Here is a 12,389-nt window from a genome sequence, read left to right on the forward strand (position 1 = left end):
TGAGCTGGCTGTAGTACCCCCAGGCTCTGCCATCCCTGCATCCAGGGGATCGGGGCACAAACCCCTGGATGCACAGGGATGGGAGTGGTGCCCAAGGAGCCCTTTCCCCTCTGGCTGATGCTCCAGGAGCCGGGCAGGGACGGCAGGGAGGTGCAGGAGTTCAGGGCTTCCCCCGGTGCCGCTGCTTTTGGGAGCAGCTCCGTGGCAAAGCTGTTCCAGGAGGGTTTTTTCCCAAAGATTTTCCCCTCAAATCCCCGCGCTCCCACGGAGGAGGCGCCCAGGGCTCACTCTGCTCCTTGTGTCCCCTCCAGGCTGTGACGGGAGGAGTTATGGGACGGTGCCTTCCTCCCCCAGCGGGTCTCCTCTTCCTCTCCGCTTCCCACCCTGCGCTACGGAGGAGCAGCGGGGCCGACGGCGGGCCGGGACCGGGATCTTCCCCCGCGGCGTTTCACATCCCGGGAATGCCGTGGGCGCGGGCGGGAGGAGCCGGAGCAGCCCCGGCTGCGGTGGGATGGGGACAGCGCGGGGCGCTCAGGCGGTGGCTCTGGGGACAGAACCCCCAGCAGGGGTGACCCACAGGACAATGACTTCAGTTTATCCCCAGGGCTCCTCTGAGCCCCATCCAGTGCTCACGACGATGCTCGGCTGGGGAGGGCTTGTTCTCGGCTCTCCGTGGGTTTCTTTAATTCCCTTTATTTATTTCTTCGCGGTTTTGTCATGAAAAAAGGGGGAACGTCGCTGATTCATGAGTTTATCCCCGGATCCTGCGGGGCCAGGGAGTGCCACTGCCATTAGCTGCCCCCCGCGGGGAAATGCATCTGTCCCGCTGCCCCCGGCCCCGCAGCCCCTTCGTGGGCAGCGCTGACCTTTCACAAGTGGCTTCTCTCCCTGCCAGCCGCGGCCACTTCGGTGTCCCCCCGCGGGGACGTCTCGGCATTCCCGTTAATCTGTCCGCTGTTCCCGGGGTGTGCCTCATCAGCCAGCGCTGCCCCTCGCTCTCCATCCCTGCCCTGCTCCTGGCTTTGCTCCTGGCTCCCCGAACCCCGGCTTTGGGGCTGCTCTGGGGCTGGGCACAGCAGCACAGCTGGATTGGGATCCAGCCCCCCCTCCTGTGGCCTTCCCGGCTCATTCCTGCAGCTGGGAATGCAGGCAGGCTCTGGTTGTACAGAGCAGCTCCCAGCCCCGCTCCGGGACATCTCAGCCGTGCCCAGGACCATTTCCCCCACGGGCTCATCTCCCATCAGCCAAATCCCAGAGTTTCCCCCAAAAATTCTCTCTGGGAGCAGCTGTTGCCACCTGAATTCCACGTGCTGGTGTTTCCCTCTCCCCTCCCAGCTCGGGTGGGCCCTCCAGCCCCTCGGATGAGCTGTAAGACGAGAGCAAATTGCATTCCCCGGCTCTCATGGAGCATAATTGCTTGACAGGAACCATCCCGGATAATTCAATTGTAGTCTCAGTTCGCTTTAATTTGGAGCCGTGACGAGGCTTTGCAAACCCAGCCAGCCCTGGTTTGTCTGGCTGCTGCTCCAGCTCCTCCTCGCCGGTGTTGGGAGTGCTTTAGCATAAGTAAATGAAGATTAGAAACTTAATTGCAGCTGGGATGAGATGGGATTTTAATTGTGGGTGTATTAAAATCCCCATGCGTGCACGTGTGAAAATTCCAAGGTGGGCAGGAGCAGGGAGGGGTGGATCCAGCCCCCAAAAGGATCTGGAGGAGTCTCCTGATGATGTTTTTGGGATGGGGCAGGATGGCTTTTGGGGCTGAGGCTGGGTGGGATGGGCAGGCTGAGCCCTCGTTTGGGTTAATTGCTCCCTGCCCCAGCAGGAAATTGGGGATCCCTGACTTAGGGCTCATCCCACCTTCTCATTCCAGATCTTCCTGCCTTTCACCCCATCCTGCAGCACCCATGGCCTGGGCTGTCCCTGTCCCCCCAGCTGTCCCTGTCCCCCCAGCTGTCCCTGTTCCCCACAGCTGTCCCTGTCCCCCCAGCTGTCCCTGTTCCCCACAGCTGTCCCTGTCCCCCCAGCTGTCCCTGTGCACACACGTGCCACAAACCTTGCACTAAACCCTCGGATTCTCTCTGAGCTCCCACCAATGCCTTCACCTCTGCTGCTCCCAGGCTCTGGGGGAGGCACAAAATCCACTCCCCAGAGGTTTTGGCTGCTGGGGGGGCACGGGGAGGTGTCACCAGTCCCCAAACCCCACCCAGAGGGAGCAGGGCCCTGCTGGCTCTGTGGGTTTGGGTTCTGAGCAGGTCTGGATTCCCAGGTGAGCAGGAGACGGGAAGGTGTTGGAAGGAGGAAGAAGGTGACACCAGGACACCCTCCCAAGGAACAATTCCTTCCCAATATCCCATTTAACTCTGTCCTCTTTCACTTTCAAGCCATTCCCCTTGTCCTATCTCATTCCCCCTTGGCCACACCCTTCTCCACTGAATTTTGGGCATCAGGAAGAAACGAAACATTCCTGCAGCCAGCCTCTCCCTGCTCTGCACCCTCTTCCTCCCCTCTCCCCTTGCTGTGGTGTCTCAGCCACAGGCACAGCACAATGGTATCAATTGTCCTGAATTTATCCCAAAGGAGCTCCGAGGAGCCGCTCCTTCCCTTCCATCCCAGTTGTTCAGGCTGCCACGTTATTTCCATCATTCCTTCTTATTTTTAAATTCTTCATTATTTTTAAAAAAATCCCCAAGCACCAAACCAACAAATCTTATTTTTGTTGTTGTAGTTGTTTGGGGTTTTTTTTGACTCTGCCTTTGTGAAAGATATTTTTTTTTCCTTTGGCCCAGTTTATAAATATCCAGCGCTTCAGCAGGGAGGGAAAACAGGAGAAGCTCTCCACAATAGCCTCTAATAGGAGCCCCGAAGGAGGGAGAGGGTCCATCCGGAGCTCGGCTGAGCTGTGAGCCAGCACAGAGCCGGGGCTATTTCCAGCCGAGCCGGGCTCAGCTCGGCGCTGCCTTTGAGGAGCAGGAGCCGCCCGCAGCCCCGGGGCGGCTCTGGCAGCCCGGGGTGCTCTCCTGGCCCAGCCCTGCTGCTCCGTCCTCCACCACCATCCCCTCTCTTCCCAGAGCTCCTGACTTTGCTGCCGCTGGGGGTTTTCCAGCGTTTTGGTGCTGATGGGGTCACCGCGTTTGGGGCTGGGTCGTGTGGGCTCTCCCAGAGGGGGAAGAGGTGGCCCCAAAGCTCTGTGTCCTCCTTTTGGCTGCTAGAGGATATTCCCTGCTCTGGCTTTTTCTTCTGTTTCCCTTTCCCCACCAATTCCCAAATCCTTGCTGAGCCCTGACCGGGCAATTTCTGGGAATGACGAGCTCAGAGTTCGGCCCCCATGACTTTTATCCAGTCCTTGACCGTGGCAGGAGCTGGGATGGTGCAGGTTTGGGATGGATGGGAGGCAGAAATGAATGTCTGGGAGGTGGAGGAGCTGCTCAGCCTTTCCTAGAGCATGGAATTATGGAATGGTTTGGGTTGGCAGGGACACTCCCACCATGCCAGGCTGCTCCAAGCCCCCGGCCTTGGGCACTGCCAGGGATCCAGGGGCAGCCACAGCTGCTCTGGGAACCTGTGCCTGCCCTCACCAGGGAAAATTCCCTCCCAACACCCAGTCCAACCCCTCCCTGTGCCAATTTAGGAATCTGTGGAAGAGCTGGTGCCTGGAACTCAGCCTCCTTGGCTGTGTGAGGAGAAGGGCTCTGTGCTGAGCCCCTCTCTGCCCCCCAAGTGCCCTGAGTCGAGCCCTTCCTCCTTTTTTCACCCTTTATTTATTTTAAATTATTTGAATTTAATTGAATTTCTATGAATTTATTTAAATTTATTTGATTTACTATGAATTTATTTGAATTTATCTATTTTTGTTGCCAACAGCAAATCTTTTGGGGGGGGAAGCTTGGTCAGCTGCGAGCGCTGCCTTTAATTTCAGGTCCCTGTAAATTCCCGTGTTCCATTGCCTTGTACATAAGGTATATATGGATATATATACATATCTCTATATGTATGTATATAGATATATACAGACCTCAATCTTGTACAGTTTCCAACTGAACTCGCTGGCCTGCTTCATTTTCTCCGTGGTAGTTTGCAGAATGAGCTGATTTTCAGTTCCCTTTTCCTCCCTCCACCCTCTTTTTTCTTTTTATAAATATATATATAAATATAAATATATATATATATATATATATTTTGTTGTCGTCGTTGCAAAAAAAAAAAACCAAAAAAACACCTCCGGAAAAAAAGAAGCTGGTGAGAAATAAAAAATACAAATCACCCCCACAAACCACTGACAAAAAAAAAACTGAAAAAAAAAAAAAGAGGAATTTCCGAGAAAGGCACGATGGATTCTCCCCGCTGTAAATTTGTACAGGAACATTTCTAACGTTTTCTACACTTGAAGAAAGTAATTTCTAATTTCCGCTGTCTGGCTGGGTGCGAATCTCTGGGACCTGCAGACCTGGATAGCCATTTGTTCCCGTGGTTTCTCGTGCAGTGTTTGGTGAGGTGACAGTGTATGAATTATTTATGCCAATAAAAAGAAAAAAAAAACCAAACAAAAAACCAAAACACATTTGGAAAAACCTTGCCCTGCCCTGTGCTGCTCCGTGTCCTCTCCTCGCCGGATCCCGGGATTTTTTATTCCTGGTGGGGTCGGGATGAGTCCATCAGAGCCTTGGGAGCGTCTCTGCCTGGTCCAGCGCTGCCAAATCCCTTTTTCCCTCCCAGCCCGGCCCTTTGGGGATTATAATTCCCAGCCAACACTCGGATGGGAGCTGCAGCAGCAGCAAACTGGGAATTATCCCAGAGGGAATTTGGCGCATTCCGGGCCGGCACAGTTGAATTTCCACCCAGCTGTGCTCAGCAGAGGGGCTGGGGTGGGTGGGCGCCAGGGGGTGCGAGCCCGGTGATGGAGCACTGGAGGCTCCTGGCATCTGCTGCTCCCTTTGTCTGCCTCTCCCACGCTGTTTTCCCGGGATGCCACCATCAATCTGGCACGCAGCCCCTCGGGAAAAGCGGCGGCGCTGCTGCTGGGGGCACCCAGGAGATGGAGGAGAAAATCACGGCAAGTTCACACGGTTTCCCCCCTCTCCTTCCCTCCTCGCCACTGCCCGAGCACTTGAAAGGTAAAATAATGATGGCTCGCCATTAATAAACCATGAACGCTGCACACTTCTCCTGTCGAGGGCTTTTCATCTTTCAAAGCCTGCAGGAGCTGGAACCAATTAAAGCAGGCTCAGCCCGGGCGGGGGCGGGGACGGAGCATCCAGGGGGGTTTGCTGGGGAAGGGGCTGCTCTGCCGGATTCTCCCGGCAGGAGAAATGGGGGACTGGGGGCTAAAGAGCCACCACTCCATGCCTCCCTCGCTGGGCTCGTCGTGGTGTCACCATCTCTTGGATGTGCAATGAACAGGGGGCTCTTGGTAAAGCTGGAGGGCTGCCACCAGTCTGGAGAGGAACTGGTGTGGGACTGGGCAGCCCTGGTGTGAGACTGGGCAGCCCTGGTGTGGGACTGGGCAGCCCTGGTGTGGGACTGGGCAGCCCTGGTGTGGGACTGGTCGGCACTGGTGTGGAACTGGGCAGCCCTGGTGGGGAACTGGGCAGCCCTGGTGGGGAACTGGGCAGCCCTGGTGGGGAACTGGGCAGCCCTGGTGGGGAACTGGGCAGCCCTGGTGGGGAACTGGGCAGCCCTGGTGGGGAACTGGGCAGCCCTGGTGTGGAACTGGTTGGCACTGGTGTGGGACTGGGCAGCCCTAGTGTGGGACTGGGCAGCTCTGGTGTGGAACTGGGCAGCCCTGGTGTGGAACTGGTTGGCACTGGTGTGGAACTGGGCAGCCCTGGTGTGGGACTGGGCAGCCCTGGTGTGGAACTGGTTGGCACTGGTGTGGGACTGGGCAGCTCTGGTGTGGGACTGGGCAGCCCTGGTGTGGAACTGGGCAGCCCTGGTGTGGAACTGGTTGGCACTGGTGTGGGACTGGTTGGCACTGGTGTGGGACTGGGCAGCCCTAGTGTGGGACTGGGCAGCTCTGGTGTGGAACTGGGCAGCCCTGGTGTGGAACTGGTTGGCACTGGTGTGGAACTGGGCAGCCCTGGTGTGGGACTGGGCAGCCCTGGTGTGGAACTGGTTGGCACTGGTGTGGAACTGGGCAGTCCTGGTGTGGGACTGGGCAACCCTGGTGTGGGACTGGCTGGCACTGGTGTGGAACTAGCTGGCACTGGTGTGGGACTGGGCAGCCCCGGTGTGGGACTGGGCAGCCCCGGTGTGGAACTGGGCAGCCCTGGTGACTCCAGCTCCAGGGACAGAGCTGCTGGTGGCACTGCAGAGCCCCCACCAAGCCTGGTGCAGGGAGGCTGAGCTCGCTCCTGGCTTGTGGTTAATGAGATGCCAGCACCAGGACGGAGAAAAATGTCAAAAATATCCCCGAAAGCAGCTGTAATAGCGGCTTTGGAGGGCTGGGGATGCCTTTGGGTACATCCCTGTGGGGATCTGTGTGTGTGTGCCGGGAGAGGCACAGGGACGCTCACACGTGGCTGTCCCCTCCTCCCTGCTGGGGATGAATCACGGGCCATTAATATTTCACAGGATAAATGCCGGCAGTGACAGAGGAGCTCAACCCCCAGGCCAGCAGCTCCAGCTCTCCTGTCACTGCTGCTGGGTGAGCCCACGGCGTCATTCCTGCTTGGGGACAGTCGGGAGGCTCCAGCATCAAACAGGGCTTGCTCTGGGGTGCTGAAACTTTCGGGGTCGGTTGTGATGCTGGAGATATCAAACCACCTCCGTTCCCACCAGGGAGGGTGGCTCTAAACGTGTCCCCGTGGTGTCCCAGTGCCCCTTTTGTCACCACCCTCCCTCCGGACACAGCGGGCTTGTTAGAGACACAAACCTGCCTTGATTTGTGTAATTCTGCTCCGAATTAAGCCGTTTATTGAGCCAAATTTAACACCTCCGATGGCCCGAGGGGTGGCTGCCGGACCCGGCCGGTGGCACCGGGCTCTGCTGTCCCCGTGGGACCCGCGCTGTCCCCTGGGCAGCTCCGGGCTCCCCGGGAGCAGCACAAGGAAAGGCTGGCGAGGAGCCGAGCGAGGCCTGGGAACCGCAGCCAGGGCTGTGGCCAGCCCGGGGGGTCCCGGGGAGGGCTCGGGGGACAATGCAGGGCTGAAGGCACCGCTCGGAGCCGGGCCGGGGCTGGCCGGGCTCCCGCAGCCCCGGTGCCGGTGCTCCCCGGGCCGGCCCCGCCGCGGGGCCGTGGCAGAGCCCCACAATGGGGCATTGTTCCCAGCTCTGATTTATGTTTCCTCCCCGGGCTCGTCTGGCCTTTCTCAGGAGCCGCAAGGAGCGCAGGGCCGCTCCTCTCGGGGGGAGCCGGGCTGGGCTGAGCCCCCCCAGCACGGCCCGGGGGTCCCGCCCGGCTGAAGCTCCGGCTCTTCATTAGGGCTTGATTAGCTCATTAAGGGCTGCCCTGCGCCAGGGACAGCCCCAGCCCCGGGGAGCCCCGGGCAGGCAGTGCCCGAGGCCGGGCTAATTGGCCGCTTGTGTCGTGGGCAGCGGCCCTTGGCAGGGTCGCGGCTCCGAGCCAGCGCGGAGCTGATCCCGCAGGAACCCGGGATTAATTCCGGCCGGGAGCGTCCCGGGGGCTCCAGCGGGGAAGGGGCTGCCCTGCTCCGAGCCCCCGCCGCTGCCCCATTGCTCAGCAGATTTTCTGTCCTCACCTCTATTTTTACGCTGCCCTCGGGGACAGAAACCCGACCCCTGTGAGCTCCTGCCGGGCTCCCAGCGCGGGGTCCTTTCCTCCTGGCAGCTCTGGGAAGGAGGAGAGATTCCCAATCCCCAGGTTTTTGCCCTAAACTTGACCCCTGCAGCCTCCTCCAGAGAGCCGAGCCGTGCCCCGGGCAGCAGCAGGTAGAAAAACGGGCTGAAGGTTTTCCTGTGTTCCAGTTTTTTATTTATTCCTGGTTTGGGGGGACAGGGTGGCTTTCTGTGCCTGGATTAGGGGTGGGAGGGGGTCAGGGGGCCCTGGGGGTGCTGTGAGGTCCCCGTGGGTGGGGAAGGGTCGGAGATGCTGAAGGAAAATAATTCCTCCAAACTCAGGGTTTGTGCCTGGGCGCCTGGAGGGGAAGAGTTGTCCCAGGGGGAATTGTCCCACGGGGGTGTGGGTGACCTGTCCCAGCACCTCGGGGTGCCAGACATCCCCAGAGGCTCTGGAGAGCATGAGGAGATCCCTGTGCCCCCCATCCTGTGGGATAGGGGTGCTCTGTGGGACCCCCTGGCTCCATGGCCCCACTTCCAGCTGGTGGAGAGACACATTCCAGCGTCCTGGAAGGAGCCAGGCACGGTGGATGAGCCTTCAGCCTGAACTCCCATCCTCCTCACCCACCAGCTCCTGTGGGGACAGCTCAGCTCCAGACTCCTCCAGCCCCATGGCCATGGGGCAGAACCAGGGAATTCCCACTGCCAGAACCAAGGAATTCCCACTGCCAGAACCAAGGAATTCCCACTGCCAGAACCAAGGAATTCCCACTGCCAGAACCAAGGAATTCCCACTGCCAGAACCAAGGAATTCTCTCTACCAGAACAAAGGAATTTCCACTGCCAGAATGAGAGAATTGCCACTGTCAGAACCAGGGAAATTCCCCCTGCCAGAACCAAAGAGTTCCCACTGTCAGAATCCAGCAATTCCCACTGACAGAACCAAAGAGTTCCCACTCCCAGAACCATGGAATTTCCACTGCCAGAACCAAAGAATTTCCACTCCCAGAATCCAGCAATTCCCACTGCCAGAACCTTCCCCTTCCCCCTCTCCAGAGCCTCCCTGCACCCTGTGGAGATCCAGGATGTGCAGCTGCCCGTGCAGAGCCATTCCCACCCGGCACAGCCCTGCTTTGGCTGCTCCCAAAGCCTGGATGTGCTGCTGGAAATGCACAACGAGGTGGGAAGCAGCCAAATCTTTGGGGTTTGGGGGGCTCAGGAGCTGATCCTCTTGTGGGAGGGATAATTCCAGCAGCAAATCCCCCGTGGGAGGGGTGAGCAAGGAGCCATCCCCATGCAGGGAGCTGCCTGGCAGCTGGAGCAGGGTGATTCCGTGTGGGATTGCAGTCTGGGAGCTCTGGGATGCTCCAGGGAGGGACTGGAACCCATTTTGTCAATTTTTTCCAAACTCCTTCTCACTGGTGCTGCCAAATTCCCCCCATCCGTGCTGGGAGCTCCCAGCAGGATTCCTGAAGGAAAACTCACTCCAGGAATGCCTGGTTTTCTCCAGAGGTTGGTTTGCTGGCTGCAGTGGCACTTGGGGCCCTGCTGTCCCTCTGTGCCTGGTGACACCAAGAGCCTCTGGTGGCCCTGGCTGCTGCTCTCTGACCAGGAGCTGCAGGAGGGGACAGCCACCCCGAGCTCATGGACATTGGGATTGGGTTTCGGATATTTTTGGTCCTGCAAATCCCATGGGTGATGATGCTCAGCATGATGGGTCCTTCCTTCACGTGGCCAAGCTCTTTTTTGGGATTTAACCTCCCTTGACTCTTATTCCCAGCTGCACGCTCCATTCATCCCCAATTGCAGCTCCCTGCATGGGGATGGCTCCTTGCTCACCCCTCCCACGGGGGATTTGCTGCTGGAATTATCCCTCCCACAAGAGGATCAGCTCCTGAGCCCCCCAAACCCCAAAGATTTGGCTGCTTCCCACCTCGTTGTGCATTTCCAGCAGCACATCCAGGCTTTGGGAGCAGCCAAAGCAGGGCTGTGCCGGGTGGGAATGGCTCTGCACGGGCAGCTGCACATCCTGGATCTCCACAGGGTGCAGGGAGGCTCTGGAGAGGGGGAAGGGGAAGGTTCTGGCAGTGGGAATTCCATGATTCTGGCAGCGGGAATTGCTGGATTCTGGCAGTCGGAATTCCGTGGTTGTGGCAGTGTGAGTTCTGAGGTTCTGGGAGTGTGAATTCCCTCATTCTGGCAGTGGGAATTGCTGGTTCTGGGAGTGGGAACTCTTTGGTTCTGGCAGGGGGAATTTTGTGGTTCTGGAAGTGAGAATTGCTTGGTTCTGGGAGTGTGAATTCCCTAGTTCTGGCAGAGGGAATTCTATGGTTCTTGGTGTGGGAATTGCTGGGTTCTCGGAGTGTGAATTCCCTGGTTCTGGCTGTGAGAATTCCTTGGTTCTGGGAGTGGGAATTGCTGGATTCTGGCAACTCTTTGGTTCTGGGAGTGTGAATTCCTTGGTTCTGGCAGAGGGAATTTCTTAGTTCTTGCTGTGGGAATTGCTGGGTTCTGGCTGTGTGAATTCCTTGGCTCTGGCAGTGGGAATTCCTTGGTTCTGGCAGTGTGTACTCCCTGGTTGTGGATGGGTGAACTCTGTGGTTCTGGCTGTGTGATTTCCCTGGTTCTGGCAGTGAGAATTCCTTGCTCCATGGCTGGGCAGACACCAGCGGCGCCTTTCCCCAGCTCCTGCCCCCGGGCTTGGCTCCGTGCAGAGCTGCCCGAGGCGCTGGGAGGAAAATGGATTGATTGCCTCATTATCCCTGCTCAACCCCACTCCTTAAATACAGCACACCTGCCCTGAGAGCTGCTCCCACACCTCCCACCGAGCGCCCTGGGACTGATTTTCCTGGGAAACAACGCCGTGGCCATCCCTGGGGGCAGCGGTGAGCGGGATCTGGGCTGGGCTGGGGGGATACCCCGGGCTGGATCCGTGTGCCAGGGTTTGGGATGCTGCTGGATGGGATCATGTGCTCTGGGGTGCCTGTTGTGGGGGGAATTGAGGGCATGAGTGGCTGGGAAGGTTGTGCTGTGCTCCTAAAGGGAGATGGGAATTGTGGATCCACTGCTCTTGTCATGGGAATAAAATGGGAAAGGCAAAGGGTTTGGCTTCAAATATTTGGGAAGCTGCAAAACCAGCAATTTCCCTGGTGGGAGCTGCCTGTTCCTGCCTGACCGCAGCTGCAGGGCATCCATCCATCCATCCGTCCATCCATCCATCCGTCCATCCATCCATCCACCCATCCATCCACCCATCCATAATTCATAATCCATCCATCCATCCATCCATGGCTTCCTCCAGTGCTGCTGGAGATGTCCAAGCCCCCTATAAATTCAATTACAAAAGTGGGAAATTGGCCTGTCCATCAGTCACAGCCCCTTTTCCTACTGCTCCCTCCTTATTTCCATGATTCTGGTTGGTGTCTGGGGAGGGATCCTGGGGATCTGGGATTTGGAAGCCACAGCTGGGGGCTCAGAACCACTGAACTGCCCCAATGCCTCTGCTCCAGGTGGCTGCTCAAAAATCCTTCCCAGGGAGATTTGTTGGTTAAATGGGACAGAACTGCAGGGATGGATTCTGGTTTTGGGAATGGGAATTGCTGGATTAAATGGATAAAAGTGGAGTTTGGAGCGAGGCCGTGCAGGGTTCCTGCTCTCAGGAGCTGTGTCTGAGTCACCTCGGGATGGGAAGGATCATGTGAAGTGTGACCTGCTCTGGAGGTGTTGACAACAGCAATGCGACATCAAAAACTGTTTTTATTTTATTTTTATTTGGCTGCTCAGAGTTAAACTGAGGCTTTTGGGCAAGAGAGCCACGTCTGTGTTGGTGTGATAGGCGGGCCAAGCTCATTTCTCCCTCCTCAGAGCTCTCACTGGGGTTAAAATTTCTTCAATTTAAATAAGAAAATAGTTTCTGGGGAAGTTCAGGGGCTTTGAAGCAGAACCTGACAGTGGACTGAGGTGCAGCTTGTCCTGCTGGATGGGGCAGTTGGAGGGGACAGGGACAACGGGTCCCTGGTGATGATTTAATCTCCAAGGACTCCGTTAATTAATGCAGCAGCCCTTGGATGCCTCCTAATTGTCCAGGCATGCCTGACTTTGCAGCAAGCAGGGGCTGAGGTTGTGGTGAGGAGCCTGAATGTGCCTCTCTGCTCTGCCTTCCTTTGGAGCTGAGAAAAATCAATGGAAAACCCTTCCAAAGGCCTGGAGAGCTCCGTTATCTCCGATCAACCTCAAACAAAACCCCACTGCACGTCAAGGACAGCAGCTCCTTGCTTGCTCTTCTGAGAACAGGTTGAAAAATCAGTTTTTCCTAATAGATGGATAAAATTCCTTTGGTTTAGGGCAGAAAGGGCCGTGCTGTGGGGTGGAAACACCCTTTTCCCACTCTGCAATTTTGGGAGATGCATTTTGGGGAAGGGAAGGGAAGGTGCTGATGCTCCGTGGCCCTGAGGGGCTGCTGGGCTCTCCCTGCCCTTCCCACGAGCGGGATGTGCGGAACTCAACCCCGGGGCTTCTCCCGTGCTCACCCTCCTTCCCAGCCCCAGCGGGTCAGACACAGCCCCCGCTGAACACCCGAAAACCAGCTCAGAGCCGTGCTTGGGCAGGCGTGGAGCAGCTTCCAGCCGCGAGAGATTAAAAGTTACTGAATAACC

The 12,389-nt window shown here is 57.5% G+C and overlaps 1 protein-coding gene across 2 annotated transcripts in view; it reads left to right on the plus strand.

The window, feature by feature from the left end:
- The first annotated feature begins 7,755 nt into the window (after nucleotides 1–7,755).
- The window catches only part of NOS1 (nitric oxide synthase 1), an 80,712-nt gene continuing 76,078 nt past the window's right edge, over nucleotides 7,756–12,389 (plus strand). The window contains exon 1 of one of the 2 annotated variants that reach the window (XM_039725994.1): nucleotides 7,756–7,887. The gene's annotated coding sequence lies outside the window, so the exon portion shown is untranslated. Of the gene's footprint in view, nucleotides 7,888–10,581; nucleotides 10,620–12,389 lie in introns of those variants that run through there. The other variant, XM_039725996.1, reaches the window with a different exon arrangement.

Source organism: Passer montanus, unplaced genomic scaffold (assembly GCF_014805655.1).
Source record: "Passer montanus isolate IOZ18808 unplaced genomic scaffold, ASM1480565v1 scaffold57, whole genome shotgun sequence".
In the NCBI taxonomy this organism is placed as follows: Eukaryota; Metazoa; Chordata; class Aves; order Passeriformes; family Passeridae; genus Passer; species Passer montanus.